Genomic DNA, 24,394 nt, shown 5'->3' with positions numbered 1-24,394 from the left:
CTATTTTACGACGGACAATTGCATAAACGCAGTCGCGTAAGCTTATACGTATATTTATAGACGAGGAAGGTCGGGAAGAAAGCGCCTAGACCGTTTGACCATTTGGCAGAGGCAGCTGCCGAGCAATCATCCAGACGGGTCACTAATAATATCATCTACGCGTTGTGTAACGTTATTCCTTGCAAATAAGGATGTAAATGATATTATTGTACCCTGTCGTGGACTCGGACGAAATGGAAAATTATATAAATTCGCGTACTAATAACGCATTCGCGTGAACGACGCGACGTCGAACGTCAAATCAAGTTCGCGTTTTATTACCGGAAATCGACAATAGGATTACTCCGCTAACGCCGGGATTTACAATCATTGTAAATTACCGTGATCTACGCTCCGTCGACGAAAGCTGCTCCTCGAACCCAGCGAATTAACTATGCGATGGCAATGGTGTAAACGTGGCAATGGCGGAGCTACGTGACATGCGACGTGTCCAATGAAAGACTATAATCTTTCTGACAATGGTTAAGTATCTTGTCCAATGATGCTTTACGACACCAAACAATAACATCTTCTGCCTCATCGAATTCTCTCTTACGCCGGCCCCTCTGGAAATACTTCCAATGCAGTCTTCTCATTGGAAAAGGTTCCATGTGATATCAAAAACTTTGGTGCCCGAGGTGGTTAGGAACCCACCTTAGGGGAGTAGACTCCTTTTTCCAGGATTGCGAGGGTGCGGGATTCGCGTTCTCTCATTTCTCGGTAATACAAAAATGGAGTTTTTCAGTAGTCAAAAACGCTAGATAAAAGATCAATGTAGGACGCTATCGCCCTCAAAAGTCCTAGTTTTTCGTTTACGAGACGTAATTTGCATTATTTGCATTAAAATAGCTACATGCGCAGTTGTATGCTTCCGAATAATGCAAATTACGTCTCGTAAACGTAAAAATAGCTCTTTTGAGGGCGATTGCGGCCTAGGTTGACCTTTTAATTAGTGCTTTTGACAGAAATGAGAATATGCAACCCGCACTCTTGCAGTCCTCGAAACGCAAACGAGAGTCTACCCCTTAATATAATAAATTGTAGGTCCTGTCGCGAATAACCATAGCAGTTGATGCGACATAAAAACAAATAGATAAATTAAAATTCTCTCTTAGCTGTACTTTTCCTGTATCCATTGTAACGTTGTGGATGCTTTGTGTATTCTTTATTGTCCTACAATTTTCTGTCTTTCGGTAAGGCAACGCGGTTTTGGGAACAAATGTGCACATAGCTTTAGTCGTTCGAGCGTGCCCTCTTTTCCACGGAACATGTCGATCGTGCCTGCTGGCTCATTTGCAAATGAAAAACTGAATTAGAAAGACAAATGTGTCGTCGGGTCACGATAGGCGGATCACGATAGCTTCAGCCAGAAGAGAGCACAGTCGAATTTCTGGCGCGTCGATTTTATCGCCGCTCTGTATCGACACTTCTCGAAATTCCGAGCAGTAGCAAGCTGAACAACATATTTTCTTCGCATTACCCAGTGAACTAACGTCTAAAAACACAAGCGGTTTGGTTCAATTTTTAAAAGATTTATTAAATGGTGTCCATTTAATTCTAGCCTCGAGTGTAGTTTGAACCCAAAGATTTTCGATCGTGATGTTCGGTCATGATGTGCGGCCAAACTGATGAATCCTGTAACAAAATGAAAGAACTTTCGATAGAAATGAGATAGAGCGATGATTTTCTTTTTAGATGTAAGTTGAAATATTGCAGAATAAAGGAAAATAGAGTGACTATAATCATGTCAACGAGAAAATTATGATTTCATTAGTTCTTTCCACACAAATCGATTTTTTCCAAATTGCTGAGGTATTAAACACATTTTGGTATTGGATAAGCCACGATTTTCTTGTAGTTCTGTAACTTTAACACACATTTCCAAAGTTAAAGAACGTTCGCACCGTAATCTCTCCGTTCCTCCCATTTTCTGCAATATTTCAGCTTTAATTTAAATGAGAAAGTCCTTCGATTTTGACACAGAATTCAACAGTTTGGCCCACCGTGCAGCGCAGCGCAGTGTGATCCGCCTAGAGCGCAGCCGGCAAAGTCGAAAGTACCTAGACCAGTGTTCGGCGCCGACCTATATTCCGCTCGGAACAATTATTGCACAAACGATAGACGCGCTTGTAAGCTCGCACGCACCGTGTGTCTTTCTAACGTGTGCTCACGGTCGCGCATACACACGCACACGCGTATTTATAGACCCGGGAGGAAGGTCACGAAGAAAGCGCGGCTAGACGAGCGATACGTTTCGACATCGTTTCCGGCGCTGACCCATTTCGTCCTCGATTCTTTTCGACATCGACGCTTCCAGCACTATGACCCAGTTCCTACTAGCTGCGATAGCCTCTCACGCACTTTTGTTTGTCGGAGGCTCGGTGACGTTCGCGACGATGCGACGCACAGTGCTCGATTTTTCGAAAAACTCACACGAAAATCAGTATTACTTGAAAATTTCATTCATTCACGAATTTAGATTCTTAAAATTTTTTCTATTTTTAACCAATTATATTTTATGACATTCTTGATCGATGTCGATGAAACTTTGTATATAGACTTTGTCTATAGATTGCGGATCTTTATGCAAAGTGAAAATTGTCTGCATCAATTGCAAAGCATAGAAACCAATTATTACTTTCCTTAATGATTATAATGGAGAAGTCTTGAATTTTTTTTAATTTCCAACAATTTTGAATTTTATCTACTCAATTTCGCTATAAATGCATAAAGCTTGTAATCAAAATGTAATACGTGTATTTTGTAAATCTAAGTAAGTTATTACAAAGTTTCATTGAAGTCTGTTGACGCATAAAAAATTTGTAGGCATTGTAAGAATTAATTTTTTAAATTTTCCAACAATTTTGAATTTGATCTACTCAATTTCGCTATAAATGCATAAAGCCTGTAATCAAAATTTAATACGTGTATTTTGTAAATCTAAGTAAGTTATTACAAAGTTCATTGAAGTCGATTGACACATAAAAAAGCTGTAAGCACTGGAAGATGTAAAAATCTTTGAATTTACAATTTTTCCTATTTTCGATTAATTATATTTTATACCATGCTTGATCGATGTCGATTTCGATGAAAAGTAATTAGTTGTCCGGCGACTGAAATTAATCAGTGAACAAGGATCAACTATGAAATCGTTAATAAGCAACAATTAATTTTCCTCGTGAAACGGAGATTAGCAGATACCCGTAATAAAACAAAATCAATCGCCCTTTGCAGTAATTATCGGATCACTTTCGAGACGGCTTCCGTTTTGCGTAAAACCGCGATAACGATGTAAAATTAGTGAAGTACGTATTACCTTATCGCTTTGCCGGCGTGCACGGACAGTAATGAACTGTCATTCACGGACAGTTATTGTTTTTCAGGGAGCTTGCAGTTTATCTTTCGAGTGTTGTTAATTATACTTTATAACAATTGTACTCTCCGGAGTTATCGGCTTATAATTAGCGCAACTCCTTTCGTCCGTGTAATTTCATTTTCCCTACTCGTATCTAAACGTTATTTATCCTTTTTTCATTGTCATCTTCGCGAGATGTCGGGAACTACAATAAATTTAGTCCTGTACCGAATATTTGTTATTCAGTCTTGTATCGAGTATTCTAATTGTTATACAATCTCGCGTGTAACTATGCAATTTTTTTCAATGATATCTGATAAGTAAATGTTACCACATATTTAATGTTATCGACAACGTTGCATATCTGTCGATGATGTTGCAGGCAACTTAAAATATGTTCAATGTTCACAAAACGCGGTCGACAATGTGGAAAATGTATTCCACACAGGAAAGATAACAATTTCAAATTTCTCTACCTTGTTTTATCTTGTTTGTTACAAAGTCGAAGGCTATTTGCGAACTGAATATTTTAACCTTGTCACTTCGTCACTTCGTAGTTACAATTCTCTTCGTATTTAAACATATCTACTAGTTTTAAATAAACTAGACAGAAACTGTACAAAGTATTATAATTATGACATTGAAATGTATCTTTCAAGAAAAAAATAGTTCATCGACTAAAAGAAGTATTTCACCGACTAAAATCGTATTAGAGCTACAAATAAGGATTATAAGTAACCGAAAATTTTTTCTTTTGGTAAATGTTATCGTTGAGAGAAATTTATTTCGATCGCTCATAACAGTTATTCGATGAGATCAATTTATTTCGATTGCTCATAACAGTTATCAATGAGAGAAGTTCGATTCGATCGCTCATAACAGTTATTGATGAAGGAAATTTGTAATTGTTATTATTAAATAGTACAATTTTCAAATGGTAGACAATGAATTATTTCTTAAATTCTTTATTCGTAAAATTAATAGCTACAATGAAAATTTAATGTGACAAACAAACAGATTTTGTGTTGTTCTTATGGTTTGTTGAGATTCGCCTTGTCGTACAAAATCTTCTCAATGAATTTCACAGGCTTGCTCCATCCGGAAAAGAGTAGACAACTCAATAAATAAGGAACCAACCGAAATGAATTTTCGTATCAATAATTATTATGAACAAGTGAAAAAGTAATTCGATCATCGGTAACTGCTATGAGCGATCGAAATAAATTTCTCTCGTCGATAACTGTCATGCGTGATAGAAATAAATTTCTCTCATTGATAACAGTTATGAGTGATCGAAATGAACTCTCATCGATAACTGTTATGAGCGATCGAAATGAACTTCTCCCATCGATAACTGCTTTGAGCAATCGAACAGTTTTTCTTCATCGATAACTGTTCGCTAATAACTGTTATCTGTAACCAAAAAATATAAAAATCGATATTTTTATTCATTTTGTTCTTCGAATTTTTTTCTTTATATTTTGTGTACATTACCTTGCAATCAACTTTTTATTAATGATTTTTTTATCGTATAAAATTTTAGAATAACTGTTATTTTTGGTCCCTGGAAAATATATATGTCTCACAAAAAGGTTTCAATCTTAATCAGTCGGTGAATGTTTTGATCCGAATCTTTGAAATTACCCCTTGCCGTAACATTTTCTTTACAGTTACAGTGATTAAAATATCATCATTCCCAAAAATATCGTACATAGAAGAGGAAAGAAAATTTATATTTTTTGTGCGGCTACATTTATTTTAATGCTTACATCTTGATTACAAACGAATCAAAATTTATTTAATTTAAAAAGAAAGGCATTCATATTTGTTAGACTTTGGTTAAAATCTTCATTACGAGTGTGACTCGTTAAAGTACGGCAAGGGGTTTCGTATTATTATAAATTTCTTTGAAACGGTTCTGTGAATGGATCGGTTGCTCAGACTCGTAGTCCGGGTCTCTCTTCACGGTGAAGTAAGACGAGGAAAATAATCTTGATATTATTTGATCCGATCAGAATCGCAATGGTCCCTTGGATAACAGAGCTGTCCCGGATCGTTGATCGAGGGAGAAATACCTGCGCCGCGTGGACGTGCAAATGCGTGCTCACGATTGTCACGGAAATAGGTCGCCGGTGTGACGCCGTTGATGAAAGGAAAAAAAGGAATCGTGCTAGCCACTTTCCTTCTCATTCGCCGTGGAAGGTGTCGCGGACTGTGTACAGTGTACACGCAGCAACGGCGTTTACCTACCGTCGGCGTAAATGCTCGTTTCAGCGGCTTTAGAGCAGCTGCGTTCAACTTCCTCGACTCCCTGTCCACTCGAAAATCATTCTTACATACGACCCCAAATCTTGCCCCATTTAATCGTTACTCATTGCTAGACTGCGGATATTTATGCAATCAACAATGTTCTGCAGTGATTGCAAGAAACAGGAATAACATAAAAATTGATTTCATCCCTTAACGACTTTGTTACATTAAAAGCAACATTACAACATTCTTGAATTTTTAAAATCTTTTACTGTTTTTTATTTTGCTCAACCAATTTCTTCATAAATGCATCAAGATCCGAAGTCTACTCATTGCATATATTTTTATTAGACACTGACACTGTTTTATCAGAATATAAAAAAAATTACACTGTTCAATTATATGTAGATAAATTTTCCCGAAACTTCGTGACTTTTATTTTATTAATGCGAAAACACATAATCGAAAAACCTAAGATGTAAATGTGAAAACTCATCAATTTGAATGAAACACGTGGAAAAATAACTTGTAACATAATCTTCTACTACTGTGTCAATTTGACACCGAGGGACAGATTCAGTTGGTGAAATGAAGGACGGATGAGGGTTAATAATAACAAATTGTATAATGTGATTGATTAATATCTAATACGCGTGTCTGACAAGAGTTTCTTTCCGATTGAATTCCATTTACAACGAAGAAAATTCTAATTTGAACCGTGTACAGGGAGGTAATTGGACCCCATACACCTTTGGAGCAAAATGGAGAAGAAAACAATGTGAAACATGTCACAGATAACATTCTGAGAAAATTTTTGGAAGTTTTCCGTTCGTCAACTTTTTTTTTCCGTTTCTGTCAGTCTAGGGTGCATTTGCACCCCATACACAGAGGTAAGGAAGGTGAACTAAAAATTGATCATTGCACTGAATAATATCAGTCATTTAGAAATAACGTTTGATTATCAAACGAAATAAAAATTTAATAATTGTAACCGCGTTACGCTAAAGCGTTAACTAAAAATTGATTTATACACATATTTTATGTTTCGTGTGCTCATGTTCATTACTAAACAGAAGATCTTTATGCGAAATAAAAATGTTTTACCTAAATCATAACAAACAGGAGTGAAATAGAAATTTATTTTCTTTGTCAACATATAACAGAATTTTTTGTAATTGTTTATAACAGAATTCTAAAATTCTTTTAATGTTTTCACACTGTTTTAAATTACACCTACTCATTTTTGTTATAAAATGCATAAAGATCCGCTGTCTATTCATTACAAATGCATCAGGTCCTCACGATAATAATAATTCTACACGAAACTTTATCTGCACAGGAGAACAATGAGTCTCTTGACACGGCGGAGACGGCATTCCTGCAGCAAGTCTCGAAATCGGTACGAAATGTTGACATCACTGACCTTGTTTCCCTGAAAGATCGTTCGCAAAGATTTGCAAAGGCATCCGCTGAAAAATCTCCTCTCGTTCTCTCTCCCTCTCATTCTCTCTTACATTGTAGCTGTCTCTCTTTGCCTGTTTAGCCATTCCGTGCTGTGCAACGGATCGCAATGGTGAAAATAGAGGCGAGAAGGTACTCGGGGGTCTTCGTGTCACGGGTTGAAAAGATTGGAAATAAAATGCAAATCGGTTGTAAATCAGGTCAGACGCGTGGCACTGACGTGGGACCGTTTCACGATGACAATTCCCCGCAGGGTACGACAAAGGTAGCTTCGCTCCGCTGTTGGGGGTTAATTATGTTTAGGGCAAACAGGTATCCGGATGAAATCAGGGGCTCAGGTGGTCCTGGCCGTCGCCTTGAGACGCCAACGTGCCAACGGTACCTAGAAACTACCTTTTCGGGGGCTTTTTCTGCTACCATCCCTTTCGCGGGATTCTTCTCGATGTTATGGTTGCAGTGGGTGTACTAAGTATTCGTACACCTTTCAATCCTCTCTCTGTGCACTGCTATTCTAATGTTAACCGTGTACAGGGTAAAGTTCGGCAAAAGAAGCAATGATTGACGAATAAATTTCTACTTGAATCGTTAATCACAATTAACAATTAATCTCCTAGTTTCGCCGTTAAAAAAAATTGTAATATATTGTATAAATATATTGTATAAATAACTATTTATACAATATTTAAAAAATGTGGAACATATCTATGACAGATAGCATTCTTAGAAAACTGTTGGAGATTTTCTATTCAACTTCTTATTTCCGTTTTTGTCAGTCTGAGGTACATTTGCACACCATACACACATTTTTTAACAATTCACGACGGATAACATACTTTCATTAAGCTGTCTGGCTTCCAGTCGTGAAAGTTAATTAAATGCAACAATAACGGATCGATGAAACGTACGACCACTGATAATGATGATCAAAGCAACGTTATAATAATTTATAATGGTATGCAGAATAAATCAGTCAAAGAGTTTCTCAGCTCGCGTCTGCACGCGATAATAAAGTTATAAGCATATACTTCGTGTTTGAACATGTTACTTTAATATTGGGGTACGTCGGCTACCGTCATTGCGTGTTGTTAATTGCCCCGAAGATAAACCTAATTGAGATCCATGCAACTATCTTGAGAACTGTCGTCTGCATACTACGTGATTATAATGACGAAAGTTTGTCTGTGACTGAAGGGAACATATCATCGAACGTTTCGAACGAATTCGCGTTAATTGCTTACCGAATTATAAACTGAATGGTGTCCAACGATACATGAAGCTTGAGTCAACATCAATTACTTATTCCCGATAGAAATCCCCGTCGGTGTACAAAAATTATCAAAAAGCCTAGTTAGTCAATGATTTATAAACGTTATTATTTTTAATTTTATTAGGTAAGTTTTAAGAAAGTGCCAAATTCTATCGAATTTTACATTCCAGCATTTCTTGAATATTCCATAAATGCATAAAGTTCCGCAATCTAGTTATTATCAATAACTGAAAGGAGAACTGTCAAGAGATTTATCGACACTGAAACGTTTAATGAACACAGTCCCTTCGTGATTAATTCTGAAATCATTAATCGATGTTTCATACATGACATCTATTAAAATGAATTCAAACAGAAAACTCAACCAGACTTCTCAGAAAAACAATAAAAATTTGGAGTAAGAAGAGGAATCTGTTTTAAATTATTTAATTAACGAGACACGCCTGCTTGATTGCTATAAACGAGCATTTCACGTTACAATAGTAACGCCAGGATTAAACTTAATGTACTTAACTATCATTACATAATTAGAAAGCTGTTTGTCGTATTAGCATTTACAAAAATATTGTTGTAACTATGATCAAAATAAACTGGCTTGTGTGTCATCTTCTACACTGTTATATAAAATAGTGTTAAGTAGCCTGAGTAGTTCTAGTGTTAAGAGTAGGTGTCCATATATTATTCATAAAATGAAGACATGTCTTGGCTGCGGTTTGTAACAATGGACGACGAGGTTCATTTGAAGATTCGCAGTCTAGTCGCGAAAACAAAAGGATAAGCGAGGTTTATTCTTCATGTTTTCGAGGATGCACGTGAATGACTGTCTCCCGTCTCGTCCGGGCCGTCGATCGGGCCCCGATAGCCCGCCGTACAAGAAGCTAGCACGTTTATTTATAACGTTTAAAGAGAAGCAGGCAGACAGTAATGGCTGTGTGCACGTATGTGGCGCGTATCCTACCTACATTTCCCAGGCAGGCTCTCGGCAGCTTTCTTCTGACATAACCGAATGAAGGCGCGGGCCGCGGTTATGCAATTCGAAAGTGCCCGCCTTACTTTACGTATCGCGGCGAGGATACGCGGTATCTTATGAAGGAGCGCACGCTTAGTCTCCTGCTTTTACTTGCCTGCCTGCCCGCCATGCCTGGGGATCGAGCAAACACACCACACGAACAAGTGAAAATTTCTCGGCCGAATTGACCCGCGCGAATCGTTTTCGAAATCTCGCCTCTGTGGAGGGGGACACTCCTCACACGAATTTTTAGAACCTGTCATCACGCAAACATTCAACCGGGGATTCTCGGGTAGCTGGTCCAAAACATCGATTTCTCGGATTGTGTTTTTTAAGAGAAAATGCTTTCCCAACATTTTCTACTGACGTTCAAGTGACGAAGTTGGTTCAGAATTTAAACGCGTTATTTCTGAAATTATATTATATATAATATTTTAATTGGGCTGCGAGATTACTCAATAACTAATTCACTGATTATGTCCAACCAACGCTCATTTTGTTACTTATACATTACTCTAGGAAGTGTACTACAGAGATTTTGACTAGATTTTTCATTTATAATGTTTTTCCAATTCGTATAAACCTTTCAATTAAAACCGTAAGGATTTACAATTCCAGCACAACGTGTCTAATTGTAAGATTGAAAATATTTTTTGGCGCTGTCCACACAGATTGGTGTGCAAGATTACTCAATAACTAATTTACTAATCATGTCCAACCAACGCTCATTCTGTTTCTTATACATTTGTCTAAGAATTGTACTATAGAGAGACTTCCACTTGATTTTTCATTTATAATGTTTTTTCAATTCGTACAAGCCTTTCAATTAAAAGCGTAAAGATTCCAGCGCAACGTGTCTAACATGAAAAATATTTTTTGGCGCTGTTCACACAGGCAAATATGAATGATTAATGATGGTGCAATTATGAATCAAAGTGTTCAGCAGGATGAAATGTAAATGGACGATAAGAGTGCTAGGCTGCAACACGTGCGCGGACACGCGTGTTGCGTTTTCTCGCTCGTGTACGGCTCGGTTATGACATAACCGTGTAATGCATGCGTTTAAAGGAGACTATCGAGGAGATGCGAGCTTTCTTATGAGGGAAAGCAGTGCTCACTTTCACCGGTTCGCCGGCTTTTACGTTGGACAACACGCGTTCAGGGACCCCGTCTCTGTAAACTCTGCGAGTCTGTTTCAATTTGCCGGTTAATGTAATTATCGAACGGCTAACCGATAAGTTCATTAAATTTGACACAGAATAATATTACACGTTCGTTTATTAATCTACAGAAAATAGTTATGTAACCCGACGACGCGTAATGTACGAGCTGGTACTTCTCGCAAATTACAAGACCCGTGATTAATGAAATAGTATATCAAGGTGGGCGAATCGATGAATGCTACAGAGATCAATCCTGTTTCTTCGTTCATGATTCGTCGGGGATCGTTAATTGACAACGGGTTGTTGAACCTGTGTAAAGATCTCTGTTCATGTACGAGAAAAGTCTCCGAATTTTCGTCGACGTAATATTTCCACGAAAATAATGTTTCTCTTAATAGTAGAGTATCGATTTTATGTATTTTAATATTTCAATATATTATTTGTAACTTATTGAGATTATTAATTTGCAAGTCTTGCAATCGATGGAGACAATTTTTATTCTGCACAAAGAGAGACTGGTAATCTACTTATTATTAGGTTGTAAAGAAAGAAATGCAGGATTTTTGTTCCTTTGTTTTAATTGCAATTTTATACCAATAAATATTCACCTTAATTTAATTAGTTATATGTCATTTTAAAGCTTGTTTTACGCTCTATTTAATTATGCTTTTGATATTTAATTTTATTCAAATTTTTATTAAATTATTTGGCTTTTATTTCAGGATGTCAAAACGCGAATTTCGCATTATTTTTTTCTGAGTTCAAACTAGGCCGAAGTGCCGCTCAAGCAGCTCGGAATATCAACGAAGTACATATGGAGCGAAGGAAGTGTCAACGAATGCACAGCTTAATATTTTAAAATAATATTAAATTCTCTGTAAAATATTAATTTTAATACTATCCCCCTCAATAATATTAAAATCAATTCTCATAATAATTTAATGTTACTATTAAACAATATTAAATTTTCTATAAAATTAATTTTCATATTATTGTTTTTACTAAAACAATTTTCATATTATTGTTTCTATTAAAACAATTTTAATAATTGTAATTGTATAATTTTAATAAAATTGTTTTTTATGCGAGTTATAACACTTTAAAAACATAGGTTTAAATATATCCTGCATTTCTTTCTTTACAGCCTAATAGATAACTCGGTGGAAGTAGAAATAAATGATAATACTTAATTTTAGGTTTATTTTGACTGTATTTTCTATAATTCACTATATAATTATCCGAATCGTTAACAATGTTTTTGCGTGGCACAATTAAATTTAAATAGCAATTGAATAATGGCCTGTTGTTGCAGCAACGAGATACATCGTCAGAAATTCCATTTTCATTGAGAAAAGTTCGATTCCTTTATACTTTCACTTAACTGTGGTAGGTGAATTACCATAATGAGGTAAATACTGTTCGTTTGTTCCCGAGAGTGTGCTGGTATATTATGGCAATGGAGAGACAAGTATACGTAGCACTAACATTTCGCAAACCCTTTTGCCTCGACGTCGGCGCTGGTAATGGGTGATTGGTTAAACAGTCATCGGTCTTAGAAAGTGTACCAACCGACACTTTTTTCTTCGCGTAGACAATTTGGAAATCGCAGAATGATTGCCACTATCGCGTGACAGACATTTTTCACGGAAGCTGATTTTGCAGAAACTGCCTCTCGCTAAAATTTCATCAAAATTCAGATTTACATGTAACCCTAATCAGTCGAGGGGAGAGCCATCACTACAAATTGCTGTACCATTAAGTATGTTCGTATCTATTAGTATCTAATCGATTAGTACACATTTGAGTATTGTGTGAGAAGTTATATCAATTTCATATCCCTGAAATGAAAGAAATCATATACAATGGAATTATTCTAGGCCGGAAGAAATGTTTAATTTTCAAGCTAGAATATAGCTCCAACTGCAAAAGGTTAAAAACGGTCTTCAATGGAAATTATTCAAACGATCGTTTAGCATCCGATAATTTATGAACGATGACGTTTGAACAATTTTTCACACGAGAAAATAATCGTAGAAAGCAGTTGATAATTAATCTGCCTTGTTTCGTAATCAGAGTCGCAACGATTAATGCGTTGTTAATCATTTTCTAGCAGGAAAATAAATGATGCATTCATCGAGTGATCGCGATGCTTCTCTCCAATTAATACAAATTGAAAAATATTTTAACCCTTAGCAGTCGAGGGATGACTCAAAGTAACCACTAAAAGATTGCTTAACCATTAATCAAAATATTGTTTAGATTATTAACCATATTGATATCTCTAATCAATTACTACACATTTAAGTATTGCATGAGGTATTATATGAATTTTATCTCCATAAATCCTTTCAAACATAATCTACTAAATATATGTTGATGTTATTCTCTTCTTTAAAATTGAAGTAAAATCCTATTTCTCCATTATGGATATTTACAGTGACTGAACTAAAGTGCATACACGATAAATATAAATTTCCGAACAGATGTGCGCAGGGGAACGGATTATTCGCGAGCAAGCGGCTAAACGGCGAGCGATAAGAAAAGACGGAGAAGAAAGTCGTGTAAGTGAAAGCGTAGCACGATACTCGGTCAATTCGACGAATGAATAGATAGGGGCTCGGATAAACGAGCCAAGTCGAATATGGATGTCCACGCTCGGATGGAATTTGTCTAATCAAAATGGAAAGTGATGTTCGCGGCGGCTGACGCCTGCCGACCATTCGCGGAGAAATAAATTCCCCCCGTGGGACCGGCTCGGTTCTGATTAAGATTACTTCTGCTCGCATGCCGCGAAGGTCGCAGAATCCGAAGCAACGTGGACGTGGATCGACGACGACGATGACGACGACGACGGTCCCCACGGCACGGCACACCTGCACGCATCGCGAACTACATATGTACATCGAAGCGTGTCAGACGCACTTACGTGTACGCAATTGCCGTGCGGGCTAGGAGCAACGAGCTCGCTCACACGACATGCCGATGAAAAGTATGAGGAGCCACGTACACACCGACAAAACCGGCCGATCGTCGCAATCGTGGCAATGAAAAGCAATCGGCATCACAGTGGTCGCAAATCACCAAATCGTGGCCAAAAGACGAAAATTTTTTTCCGTTGTTTAAAAATCTATGTAATACTACTTTATTTATAAGGTTCCAGAGCACGTTTTTTTGTTACAACCAATATTTAATACGTACTTCTGTCGGAGATACGTAAGTTCAAAGTTAGTAGTTCTAGAAGACCGGCATTTTCAACCATAATTGAAATTACCTCTGCGACTTATTATAGCGCTGTAACGCTGGTTTATCATTCTTGCTATTGTTGGGCATGTCCTAATTTAATATAATATTCTGATTTTATTGCTGTATTTAATTTTTTAAAACTCTGGGAGATGGAAAAGAGAAATCTACACATCTGGTACATTTCATTAACGAAAAAGTTGCTTATCGATCGCGATCAAGCAATCATTTTTTTGGAAACGAAGCTGTTAAGGCTATTAAACAAGTGTACGTTTCATTTTTCAGCGACCTGTTGCGACCTTATGAATTATCGCCATTTCCTTAGCGTTCCGAAATGGCGAATTTGCCCTAAATCGCAGACAAAACTAATTTTCGCAAATGCAAGGTACACATATTTGTTATATTACAATAAAATGCTTCAGATAGTCAACAGTGTAAGATTTTAATTTTTTTTTTTTACATATGTTTATTTTACTATAGGTGAGTGAAATATCGGAACGAAACAGAACTGAGAAACTTCTATTACATTTTAGTACTAAAGAATTACCTCGCATGCAATATTTAACACTAAAATCTTACATTTTTTGCTATCTGAAGTCACCTGATAATAATTTAATATTTGTGGAAATAAATAATTTTTTCACATAACCGGCCGCCATTTTGTTTTTTGTAATTTTGATACGAGATTCATATTCAACGGCACGAGAAATATGGGAATACTAATTTTCAAGAGAGTCCAATAACTTTTTGGGTTACGCTTCCGCCATATTGAATCCGCCATTTTGTTTTTTGTAATTTTGACCTCAGATTTATAATCAGCGACCCGAAAAACCTATGAGTATCAATTTTGAACTAAATTGGAGTACTCCTTCCTATTTTGACCACGTTTTGGCGATTTCCGAGCACTGTGCGGCAGCTGACAACCACTGAACTTTGCCCGATCGGTGACCCGTGTCACTCGTTTGCGCGTATAGTGACCGCTAGGTGGCCTTTTTTTTTACTTTAAGGACTTTTGGAAAAAATACATTTGCGTACACCCTACCGAAGGGGGGTAGTGTGGGACTCGGGGGAAACAGGTTTTCGGTTTCCCCAATACCCACTAAAAAACCACACGTCCAGGTCTTATGGTCCTCGCCTTGTCATTTCTCCATAACACAAACACGGGGGTTTTCAGTAGTCGAACACGCTAGATAAAAGATCGATCTAGGGTGCTATCTCCCCCAAAAGTTCTATTTTTTCTGTTTACAAGGCGTAATTTTGCGTAGCTATGAAAATAACCGAATAATACAAATTACGCCTTGTAAACAAAAAAATAGGACTTTTGAGGGAGATAGCACCCTAGATCGATCTTTTATCTAGCGTTTTTGACTAGTGAAAAACCCCGTGTTTGTATTATCGCGAAATGAGAAAAGGCGCGAATCCTGGAAACGTGTACTCCCTTAAGTCCTTTCCTCCCTCAACTTCTGGCTCGCTGGAGGGTCAGATGGGTCCCCGCTTCCCGCATATTTCCCGTCTGGTTTATTATGCGAGCTGGCTCCACTCATGTTCTTGTTCAATGATCGCTAGGTGGCCTAAGGTGGGCCTGAAAGTACCGTTTTCAACCCTTTGCAGTCGAAGCTATTCTAACTTGAAAAAAAACGTGGTAATTAAACATTTCTTCTGATCTAGAATAATTCCATTGCATATGATTTTTAAAAAATTTATGGATACGAAATTGATATAATACCTCACACAAAACTTAAATGTGTAGTAATTGATTAGTCATCCCTTGACTGGTAAAGGTTAAAGCATTTTTGAATTTGTATCAATTTATATTTTATCTATTTTATTGTATTAATTTATTTTTCTGCTAGAAAATGATTAACAACGAATTAATCGTTGCCATTCTGGTTACGAAACAAGGCAAAGGGTTAATTATCAATTGCTTTCTACGATTATTTTCTCGTGTGAGAAATTGTTCAAACAGCGTTCATAAATTATCAGATGGTAAACGATCGTTTTAATTTAATTTCCATTGAATGCCAGCTCGTTGAAACGTGAGGTTATACTTTCGCAATCTGCAAAATTGAATAACACTATTGACAGTTGCTTCGAGACGTCTTTTTTCGTAACTATTTACATACATTGCAAATAATTTTTTAATAACATCTACATATATAATACTTCTTTCGTAACGTTTCACTCGATCGAAAGTGCTTGTCACTCATCATACAGAGACAATTTTTGCATAGACCATTCACGGTAAATGAAATTATGTTCGTGAGAAATGTAATTGCAGTCGTACAAATAGAAAGTGTTTTTCTGACTGTCGAAACGAAAATGTGACAGAGAAGCTGAACGAGGCATCGAAAAATGAGTTGCAGAACTGTTTCCAACTATTCTACGAACTTGGCAGAGTTGTATGAAACTGCACGGGAAAATTATTTTGAAAGGAGTAGGGTATAAATAACGCTAGTATTAGTCATTTTCGCATGAATCAGGCTACTGAAAAGATCAAAGCTCTCTTATTTATACGCGTACACGTATGCACATATGTGTAACAAATAATCAACAAATTATATACTTTTCGACACTAATGGAAGAACTGCAGTCCGCGTTCTATTGTGCGAAAACCTTCGGGAGATGTCATACAAGCCTCAGCCAATTCGAATCTACATAGAGCAATTCTGTTCTCACTTTAATGAATTGTTTTAAAAGAAATCACATTTCATTCAATGACAGTTTCTTGAAATGCTTTTGTAAAAATTCATGTATGCATTATTCACGCAGAACTTGCTGCCACCCGAATTTTTACAGTCTAATTAAAAATACAGTCTTATAGATAATAACTAGACTGCGGATTTGTATGCATTTATGAAGAAATTGGTGGGGTGAAATATAAAACAGTAAAAGATTAAAAAGATTCAAGAATGTTGTATTGTTGCTCTTAATATAACAAAGTCGTTAAGGGATGAAATCAATTTTTATGTTGTTCCTGCTTCCCACAATCAATGCAAAACATTATTATTTTGCACGGAGATCCACAGTCTAATAATAACGATTCGACTGCGGATTAGAAAGTGGACGTACAAGTGAAAAAATTCGAAAAATGAAATGAATTGAATTGATATTGCTCAATATAATTGGTAGTAGAAAGGTATCTCGAGAGAACGTTCGAATTTTTCGAAATTTGGTTCTGGTAGTCGAGTGGTATCGCTGGAATACAAGATCTATACGTTCATTGTGGACTGTGCCACACAGTTTCACGTGTATTTTTGCCCCATGCCGGCGACACGCAGCATTGCTCGAAGCCTGAATATTGGGTAATCTAACGCGTCCAAGGCTAGCCGAGCCTTGAGCCGCCTTTCCAAGTGTTTCACTAACCCGATCATTCGCTCAATCGCAACGGTTTGATCAGAGACTCCTTATGATTAGATCTCGGATCGCTCATCCGTTTGTCCAGCTGTCCGCGAGAGCCGGACATTTACACTTTTTCCGTTTCGTTTTAATCGAAAGGAACACCAATCCAGTATGCGACAGTCGATTATCCGTTTCGAACTATGTATCGATATTCTCCTTTTACTAATTCCTTATAACGTTGAAATAACAAGAAGAAAACGAATCTAACGGTTCGTTTTTCATAATAACGTAAAAATTATATTAAATTCATTTAGTTTTAAATAATGTCATGTAAAATAACTGATAACCAGGGACCATAACTGTTATAATCAAAAAGAAAAAAGTCATAGAATAACAAGTATTTCATCGACTAAAATGGTATTGGTTACAAATCAGAATTATAAATAACCAACAATTTTTTCTCTTGTTGGTGAATGTTATCGTTGAGAGAAATTCATTTTGATCACTCATAACAGTTATCGATGGGAGAAATTTATTTCGATCGCTCATAACAGTTATCAATGAGAGAAGTTCATTTCGATCGCCCATGACAGTTATTCATGAAGGAAATTTGTAATAGTTATTATTAAATGGTACAACTTTCAAATGGTAGACAATCAATTATTTCATAAATTCTTTATTCGTAAAATTAATTGCTAGAATTGAAATTGAATGTGACAAACAAACAGATTTCGTGTTGTTCTTATGGTCTGCTGATTCGTTTTGTTTTACGAAACCTTCTCAATGAATTTCACAAGTTTGCTCCATCCGGAAAAGAGTAGACAACTCAATAAATAAGGAACCAACCGAAATTAATTTTCGTATCAATAATTATTATGAACAAGTGGAAAGATCGATAACTGTTATGAGCGATCGAAATAAATTTCTCTCATCGATAGCTGTTATAAGCGGTAGAAATAAATTTCCCTCATTCATAACTGTTATGAGCGATAGAATAAATTTCTCTCATTGATAACTGTTCTCTAATAACTGTTATTTGTAACCAGAAAGTATGAAAACCGATATTTTTTAATAATTTTGTTCTTCGAATTCTTTTCTTTATATTTTGTGTACATTATCTTAAATTTCAATAATAATCAACTTTTCATTAATGATTTTTATCGTAGAAAATTCTAGAATAACTGTCATTTTTGGTCCCTGATTTTAACTTAGACAACTTTCATAATTATGAGCACATATAATGATTGAAAGTTGAATTTGAATTTAGCTTTAAATACAATGATTGAAAGTTGAATTTGAATTGAGCTTTAAATATAAAGATTGAAAGTAGATTTTTAGATTGAAAGTTGAATTTGAATTTGGATTTAAATATAATGATTGCTAATTGAATTTAGATTTAAATGGGTTGCTGAGAGTTGAATTTTAATTTAGAATTAAATACAATAATGAGAGTGAAAGTTGAATTGGGTCGCTATGATTAGTACGTCGTTAATAATTTTTTAGTGGGAAAAAAAAATTATGTATTCGTAGTGTGAACATGATGCTTCTGTCCAATTGATACAAATCGAAAAATACTTGAATCCTTAGCAGTCAAGGGTTGACTCAGGGGCACCGCTAAAAATTGCTGGCAGAAAGAAATGTTTAATTTTCAAGTTAAAATAGCTCCGAGTGCAAAGGATTAAGTTGCCTGAGACATCTCAAAAGATTATAGAACAAAATGTCATGAAACTTCTTCTATATGGTAAAAAATTGGCTATGATTTTCTCATGAGAAAACGAAATGACTTTCCAGACGACCTAACAGAATAGAACGAGCAGAATAAGCTGGCGTGGACACTCGTCGAAAAGGAGAGGAGTGATGATGATCGCGTGGATGAGGATGGGGCGGACGACGTAGACCAGTTTCAGAACGTCACGGAAACGGCGCATGATATTGTTCGTGGAATGAAAGGGGAGGCGACTCATCACTTTCGGCTGAATCTCCTCGGCTATCAAGGCGACAAAACGTCCGTTTGTATCGTTCCTGTTCCCGAGTTTGTTCATCGCGGTTTCCTATCTCCGGTTCGCCGCTCGTTGGGACCAGTTTTTCCTTGTCCGAACATGGACCGGTCGGCTCATACCCGGTTGGTTTATGTAGCCCGAGAGGGTCAATTGTTTTACCCGGTCTAACTGGAAAACACGATAATTGCTATTTAAGATGGGGACGCAAGAAACAAAGAGTTTCGTCAGAGCGCCGATCACCGACCGCGGTTCTTCGACATCGACACACGGAAGCTTGTTTTCACCGATCCGGTGGCAGCGTGTCTTTCTCTCTTTCGCTTGATCTTCGGTCCATGAATTTTTCTATAACCTTCCCACTGATGTTTATTTCATCTCGTTAATTACGGACGGCCGGTATGCGATCATTAGACACGCTTCGCCAATTTCATGTAGTCGGTTTTAGACATAGAGGTTTTTCAGTTTTATCGTGGCTTAGGTTGGTCGTGTCTTTCGAATGGCGCCGCTGCTCATTAATACTTGAACTAATTATTGTGTGGGTCATTAGTGTTGAAATCGCTCGACATTTTATGGAGGAAAGCAAGTATGTATATTTTTCAGGAATTCTCGGGTATAATGATGGTATTGTTGTCAGTGATTATGGGGGTGCTTACAGAGCATAAAGCATCGTGGAATTTTAATTTGGAGTGAGTATCCAGGTTACCAAGTTTTTCTTGTTTTTAGGTATTAATACATGCAATTAATCTAATGCCAGTAATTAATAATGTCAACGTAGATTTTATTTCAATTTGTTGTGCCCTTGCTGTGCTTTGGAATTAAAAAATTATGTAACGTAATACTCAGCTGGTCTCATTTGCTATTCCTGTGACCACAAATTGCTTTCGAAAGGAATATATCCTTTATATTTTTATTTTTTTTCCACGAGACATTTTCTTTTCTAACATTGTACACTGCCTCGACCTACTTGTCACTGTGCAACTGGTTAAATGCTGTTTGGCATTTGAACAAACGTCAATTACAACGTTTTCGTTTCACTTCGGTTCCAGATTATTTGCAACATGTATCTTCGCTCATTAATCTTTTAGTTAATATTCCCACCACTTTGGCACAGCTGAACTTCTAATTTAAGAGTCCGACGTGTAGGAGGAAATTAGTCGAAGATCATTTAATTCAGTAATTCAATAATATACGTTCGGAATTTGTAGTCAATAAAATCAAACATCACGTGACAACAATCAAATTCAGTCGATTCAAGTATCTTAAGAATAGACAGCTGATCTTTATGAAAAATAAAAATTTTCTATCTGGATTGCAACAAACCGGAGTGAAACAGAATATAACAGGATTTTTAATTTCTTCTAATGTTTTTACTGTTTTATTTACACCTACACATTATCATAAAATCCACTGTCTAATTATGAAACTTCCTTATTTTTTCACGATGCAAACAAATTCGGAAGGAGAACATTCTTTACAAATGTTAAAATAAGCGAACAATTATTACTCCCAAGGTCACATTTGTCGAGACTACAAGGTTATCGTTATATTGTTAAATACGACGACACATATTTTTATCATCGTGGCGTAATAGTTGAGGTCAAGAGCAATACAATGATCCACGGTGGCATGAGATTTACGTAACCTTGACTAGGAAAAGGAAAAACCCAGAAGTGTATGGTAACAGATGTAAAATCAGTGAAGAAAATTAATTTCGACATAATTACTCTCGAAAGTCTAGCAGCATCGACACTTAATAGCTTTTCCAAAGAAATAAAAGCTTTTTCTGACGTTTTTCCCTATCATTAAAAAGTGCGATTCTAATATGCAATTCAAAGTTGCTCATATCTTCGCTTTCAAAAAAGAAATATAAGTGTGTCGGTACGTCCATCAAAAACCTAATAAAACAATTAAAGGAAGAAACAAATTTGCAACCTATGCGAATCAATTTAACTTCGCAGAAAGACTGACGATCTAACAGAAGTTACAAACGTGAATTGTCTTATTACCGTAGTCGCCGACAAAGACAATTTGTCTCTCGTTTCCCAGTACAAAACGGCCGGTAAAATCGGCAATCTGCATAAAGATGAATCATCCGCTAATATAATCGAAGCGCGACGGAATCGGAGAGCGACGCGCGCGATCGAATTTTTGTCGGGTTTGATTGCACATCTTCTGGAGGACATGGAAAATCGATTTCTCGTGCGAGCGGTCGCTCTCGCAAAAACCGTGAGCCAGGTCGAAAGTGACGTTTCGCCCGCTCGACAAAACAATGTAATTAGTTTCTTGCATGGTTTCATGGATGGGGTCTTGCATCCTTTTTTCCTACGACTGTCGGCAATTCGTTCTCCGCCAACCGGACGCGAGGACGCATGTCCCGTGCTCGAATTATGTAACGTCGCACTTTCGTCGGTGGCTCTTATGTCAGTAGGCCTTTACCATCGTGCACAGGCACTAACGCGCTGATTACACACGTACACGTATTTGATTCCCTTTTTTTTCTCTTCTGTCTCTTCTCTTTCTCTCCCTCTCCCTCACTATGTCTCTCTCGCTCGTCACAATCGACTATTCTCCTCTCCTCCTCTTTCCACCTCCTCCTCCTTCTTCTTCTTCTGTCGTGTTCTCTTCGCTCTCGTGTCTCGTTTTCAAACCGTGTTTCATTGTGGCTAACCTTGTCGCAACGGCGATTGCGACGCGGGCAAAAACGGAAATTAAGTAACGAGAAAAGAAACTTTTCTACTTTGTTACTGCTTCTCGGAAGAAAAAAGTATATAATCGCGCTCGCCCCGCTCGGATCGGGCCGAGAAACATTTCTTTGTTTTATTGCCCGGCACTTCCGTTCCTCGATGCCGCCGTCGGTGACCATGGGCCGGCGAAGCCTGGGTCCGTTCTGACCCGGAATGTCTCTATCAGCATCTTTGCCGTATCAACCCCTATGTACAAAGTATTCGTGCAACTTTTAAAAACGAATAACTTTCTCAAAATTGGACCCAACAGCTTGAGGTTTCGACTAGTTTCGAGACGTTAGATGGATTAGTTTACTTGCTAATGTGTGAATAATTTTTTTTTAAACCTTTGCTCTCTCTCTCGGAACTATTTTAACTCGAAAATTAAACATTTCTTCCGACCTAGAATAGTTTCATTCTAATTTAATCTTTTTTTCTTTGTATGAATATGAAATTTATATAGTACCTCATTCACAATACTTGAATGTTTAGTAATTGATTAGATACCAACATATTTAATTAGCCCTTTGAAGTCAGAGTTATTTTAACTTGAAAAATTAAGCATTTCTTCTGACGTAGAATAACTTCATTCTATATGATTCTTTTCAATTTAAGGATATGAAATTAATATAGTACCTCATACTATACTTATGGCTAGTAATTGATTAAATACCAACATATTTAATTCAAATAAATCTTGAAAAGGATCCAAATTAGGATCGAAACGTTGATTTTGTTTGACAATTAGCAAAATTGATTCGTAATGAGTAGTAAACGATCGAACCGTTGCGCCGAAAGCATTTAACATTTATTATATTTAATTAGCCCTTTGACGTCAGAGCTGTTTTAACTTGAAAAATTAAGCATTTCTTCTGACGTAGAATAATTTCATTCTATTTTAATCTTTTTTTCTTTGTATGAATATGAAATTGATATAATACCTCGAAGAATACTTGAATGTTTAGTAATTGATTAGATACCAACATATCTAATAACGTAAACAATATTTTGAATAATGGTACATGTGAATTTTTATACTACGGTCAGTTACATAATTAATGGCCACAGTTTCAATAAGAAATTTTCGTTGTAAGTCATCCGGTAAGCTAATCATTGGTAGAACTCGAATACACGACAGACAAAATGATTGGAATAAAAGTGTGTCGATTTTTATGATGACACCGCACCTATCATGAAAACGTAGGCGGATGGATATATGTAGAAAGAATTTCTAATTACGTAACGCATGTGACATCACTGCTCGTCAAGAATAATTCGATTTAAATAATACAGCCTGACCCATAGAACCATAGAAAGCTTTCGTTTTTATCATTACAATAATGGTTGATAATCTATTACGATTTATTAAGCCGAAGAGAAAGTTTCGAGATATCGTAATACCAATGATCCATAGTGAATGGCGTAACTAGCATTATGGGAGGGGAGAGTTCTTGGGGCTTTCACCCTGCCAAATATTCGTAAGACGTTTTTGGTAACGATAGTCGCTCGACGTAAAAGTCAGTCGATCAATTTATTAGGGCATTTGCTGAAATCGGAATAAGTTTGCGTAATAATTGCATGTGTCCCGAAAATGAAATTCAAAGTCTGCATTGGCATTTGAATAAATGATACACAATACAGGAGACAGCGGATCTTCATACAAAATTAATATTTTCTTTCTGAAGTGCGACAAACTGTAGTCAAATATAGAAATTTATTTTCTTTCTCAATATGTTTAGTTTAGTATGTTGAAAATAATACAGGGTATGTTTCCTAATTTTCCGGTAAGATGTAAAAGCATGATCGACAAGTGAAAATTCGAAAAAATGTTATATGAAGTTTATTTATAAACGCTTTATTACAATATTATAGGCAAATATTGAATGTAGCCTGAATAGGTGCGGAACAGTCAATTTAAAGCTGAATAATTCGGAAGGTCGATTGTGTTTACTTTGCCTGTACTTACGAGATATTTCTTAACGTACGAGGATCATTAAAAAATTTTAAATCATCATTTCAAAACGACCACCTTCTGCATTGATACAAACTTGACGTCGTTTATAAACAAACTTTCTATAACATTCTTTTCGTATTTTCACTTGTAGATCATGCTCCTACAATCTTGTCGGGAAAGTAGGAAACACCCTGTATAACAGTATTTTTAAATTCTTCTAATATTTTTACTACTTTAAATTACATTTAAATTACATAACTCATTTTTGTCCTAAGTGCATCTAATTCGCTGTCTAACGAGTAATTAACCCCTTGCACTCGGAGCTATGTATTCTAATTCGAAAACCGAATTATTCTTCCGACCTGAAATATTTCTATTTTATACGAGTTTCTTATTTTTATCGATATAAAACTGATATAATATAATGATATTGCTTCATCAAAATATTAAATACGTTTAGTAATTTACTAAACATAAATTTAATAATTTAACAAATATGTTGAATAATGGTATAAGAACTATTAATGGCGTCTCCGAGTCACCACTCGAGTGCAAAGGGTTAGGAGATCGTGCTGCATAGTAAAGGAATTTAATAGA

The 24,394-nt window shown here is 36.4% G+C and overlaps 1 protein-coding gene across 1 annotated transcript in view; it reads right to left on the bottom strand.

Moving 5' to 3' along the window:
* Positions 1 to 905: 905 nt before the first annotated feature.
* The window catches only part of LOC143221777 (tyrosine-protein kinase Dnt), a 170,858-nt gene continuing 147,369 nt past the window's right edge, over positions 906 to 24,394 (bottom strand). The window contains exon 10 of the transcript XR_013011851.1: positions 906 to 1,674. The gene's annotated coding sequence lies outside the window, so the exon portion shown is untranslated. The remainder of the gene's footprint in view (positions 1,675 to 24,394) is intronic.

This window comes from Lasioglossum baleicum, chromosome 3 (genome assembly GCF_051020765.1).
Source record: "Lasioglossum baleicum chromosome 3, iyLasBale1, whole genome shotgun sequence".
Classification (NCBI taxonomy): domain Eukaryota; kingdom Metazoa; phylum Arthropoda; class Insecta; order Hymenoptera; family Halictidae; genus Lasioglossum; species Lasioglossum baleicum.
This window is presented reverse-complemented; position numbering and strand designations above follow the sequence as displayed.